Source organism: Portunus trituberculatus, chromosome 22, assembly GCF_017591435.1.
Source record: "Portunus trituberculatus isolate SZX2019 chromosome 22, ASM1759143v1, whole genome shotgun sequence".
NCBI classification, from domain to species: Eukaryota; Metazoa; Arthropoda; class Malacostraca; order Decapoda; family Portunidae; genus Portunus; species Portunus trituberculatus.
The window spans coordinates 5,024,481-5,027,968 of NC_059276.1; the positions used below are offsets into that span (position 1 = coordinate 5,024,481).

Sequence of the window (3,488 nt, forward strand, 5' to 3'; positions counted from 1 at the left end):
TTTTCATGTGTTTCTTGGCTCAGGTGTGTAGATATTAGTAGCAGAAGGAAGAAGCAAGGATAAATAAAGGAGGGTGAGGAGGAAGGAAGGAGAAAGGGTGGAATAAGTGGAGGAGCAGGCAAGCCACAATAGGTACTCTCCCTCCACTTCCTCAATATTTTGCCTAATATCTCGTGTTTTCTAAGTGTTTTGATGTGTTTCTAGGCTCAGGCGTGTAGATGGGAGCAGTAGAAGAAAGAAAAAGAAAGAGGACGAAGAAGAAAGGAAAAATGGAAGTGGAAGAAGAGGAGGAGCCAAGCCACAATATTTAGGTAAGTCCCCTTTTTAATGTTACCGTTCTTTATAACGCATTTTGGTGTTTTGGGGTTAAATCTGAAGTATTTTGAGTGTGTTTGGTAGTGTTGCAGGGCGTTTTGGGTGTATTTTGTGTGTTTTCAGTGTGTGTTAGATGTTTTTAGGTATATTTTACATATCTTGAGTGTGGTGTAGAGGGGTGTTTGAATATATGGGTGTGTTCTGAGTGCGGTTAGGGTAATTTTGAGGTGTTGCATGGTGTAATGAGTGTGTTTTAGGTTAGTTTTAAGGGTTTTAAGTGGTCTGTGCGTGTGTGGGGATGATTTTGGTGTGTGCTGAGTGTTTTAAGTGGTCTGTACGTGTGTGTGGGTATGATTTTGGTGTGTGCTGAGTGTTTTAAGTGGTCTGTGCGTGTGTGTGGGTATGATTTTGGTGTGTGCTGAGTGTTTTAAGTGGTCTGTGCGTGTGTGTGGAGTGTGTGGGTATGATTTTGGTGTGTGCTGGGTGTTTGAAGTGATCTGTGCGTGTGTGTGGAGTGTGTGGGATGATTTTGGTGTGTGCTGGGTGTTTTAAGTGGTTTGTGCGTGTGTGTGGAGTGTGTGGGGATGATTTTGGTGTGTGCTGAGTTTTGTTTTAAGTGGTGTGTGAGTGTGTGTGGATATGATTTTGTTTTGTGCTGGGTGTTTGAAGTGGTCTGTGCGTGTGTGTGGAGTGTGTGGGGCTGATTTTGGTGTGTGCTGGGTGTTTTAACGGTTCTGTGCATGTGTGTGTGGGTGATTTTGGTGTGTGCTAAGTGTTTCTAGTTTAGTTATGTGTTTATTTATTAATATTTTGAAGTGTTGCGTAGTGTTTTGAGTGTGTTTTGGGTTAATGTCCTCACTTACTTTTGTTACTCTTGTATAATTTCATGGTATGATGGACGCAGCTGAGGTGGGCCTCCGGTGTGGCCAGGCAGTTCAGCCTTGCCGTCAACCCTCCATGTGATGAGTGAGTTTGGGGTGTTTAGGGATGTTTTTTGGGGGGTTTTGAGTGTGCTTTGGATGTGTTTGGGTGATGTTTTGATGTGTGCCTCATCCACATGTTCAAACTCTAGCAGCTGGTGTGACTTGATTTTTTTCTTTTTTTTCATTACTTTTCAACAATCTCAGCCTTTTTCCCAATCTAACCTAATGTAGCACCCCATAACCACTCCCTCTCTCTCCCTGGCTGCTGAAAAATTAATTTCAAAACAAAGTTATAGATTTTATGGCTTGAAATTTTGAGGATTTTGTAAGCTATTGGTTGTCTTTGAAGTATTTACCTTGTTGTATTGATATGATAATCCAAATACCTTACTTATGTGTTTTTAAGGGTTCAGATTTTCCTGTATAATAACCCCCAGATCTTTTTCCTTTTTAGTCTTCATTATTTTTTTCCTCTTCCATCAAATAGTTCCATACCGGTCTTCTCTTATTCTTTCCTAGTTCAATTACATGACATTAAACTCCAATTTCCACTTGTTGCTCCACTCATAGATCTTGTTTATATCTTTCTGTAACAGCAAACAGTCCTCTCTGGTTTTGATAACTCTTAGCAGCTTTGCATCATCACCAAACATATTAATATAATTGATTACCCTAATGTGAATGTCGTTTACATAATGGGGGCTAACATTGACCCTTGTGGCACTCTGCTGGTTACTTAACCCCAAGATGAGTATGTATCTCTGATCACAGTTCTCATTTCCCTGTCCTTCAAATAATCTCTTGTCCATTGGAGCAAGGTTCCTCACAGTCTTCCTATGTTCTCTAGTTTCTAAAGTAATCTTTCATGAGGGACTTTATCAAAAGCCTTTTTCATGTCCAGGTATACTGTGTCCACCATCCGTCTGTCTCTGCTTTCCAGTCCTTCTGTAACTCTGGAGTAGAAGCTTAATAAGTTTGATACACATGACTTCTGTGTCCTGAACACAAATTGTCTTTTCAATATGACTTGTTCTTCTTCCAGATGTTTAACCCATTTTTCTTTGATAATGATTTTACACAACTTCCCCAAAACACTTCTAAGTGACACTGGTCTGTAGGTTAGTGATTCAGTTGTCTTTCCTCTTTTAAATATCAGTATTACATTAGCTCTCTTCCATTCTAGTGAAACTTTCCTTTCATTTAGTGAACATGTAATTATTTCCCAAATTGGTGTGTGTGTGTGTGTGTGTGTGTGTGTGTGTGTGTTGTGTGTGTATTTAGGTAGTTGTAGTTTTCCAGGGCCTGGGCTTTACGCTGGTGTGGCCCCGTCTCCATATCTACACTTATCCAATTTTTCTTTCAAACTCTGCACACTCGTTGCTGACACCATTTCTTCACCCAAACTGTTCCACGTCTCAACACATCTTTGCGGGAAACTCTATTTTTTAACATCTCTCAGACATCGTCCCTTCCTGAGCTTTTTACTATGCGATCTTGTTGTTTGTATGTCATATTCTTCTCTCAGTCTAACCTAACCTTGTCATTTTATTTATTTATTGATTAATTTTTAACTAACCTAATCTAACCTAACCAAACATTTGCAGGTCCGCAGAAAACGACACGCCGATTTATTTGAAGTCAAGGACGGAGATTAAAACGGCCTTTGAAAACACCACACCCGTTTTGTCCACCGCCATCACCACCTTCTCCCAGATCAAGGACAAAGTGTATTACAGACTCACACATAAGGAAGAGGTGCATGTGAGTGTGTTTGGGTGTGTTTGGATGCATTTGGGTGTGTTTTGGGTCTGTTTGGGTGTGTTTTGAATGTGTTTGGTGTGTTTTGGGGTTCTTGGCTGCATTTGGGGTGTGTTTTGAGGTGTTTTGGATGTGTTTTGAGTGTGTTTAGATGTGTTTTGGTATGTTTGGGTATATTCAGATGTGTTTGAGTGTGTTTGGGTGTGTTTTGAGTGTGTGTTTCATGTGTTTTTGATGCATTTGAATGTGTTTTTGGATATTACAAGTGTTTGGATGCAGTTTTGGGTGTGTTTGTTTGTGTGTTTCAGCGTGTGTTATGATGCTAATGTATTTTAAGCTAACCTACCACCCAAGAGTCTTGCCTGGAGGTGTTTGTATCATTTGTGTGTCACTTGCCCTACTCCTCTCAGTGGTGGCTGGTTTTCATGAAGTGCTGTGCTGGGAGAAGTAACCTAAAATAGAGGGATGGGCTAGTCTGTATGGTAGAATAAT

General features: G+C 40.4%; 1 long non-coding RNA gene across 1 annotated transcript; it reads left to right on the top strand.

The window, feature by feature from the left end:
• Nucleotides 1–252: 252 nt before the first annotated feature.
• On the top strand, nt 253–2,902 carry LOC123507501. The gene is made up of 3 exons (XR_006675664.1): nt 253–311; nt 1,220–1,281; nt 2,843–2,902. It is a non-coding gene; the product is annotated as an uncharacterized LOC123507501 (long non-coding RNA).
• Nucleotides 2,903–3,488: the final 586 nt, after the last annotated feature.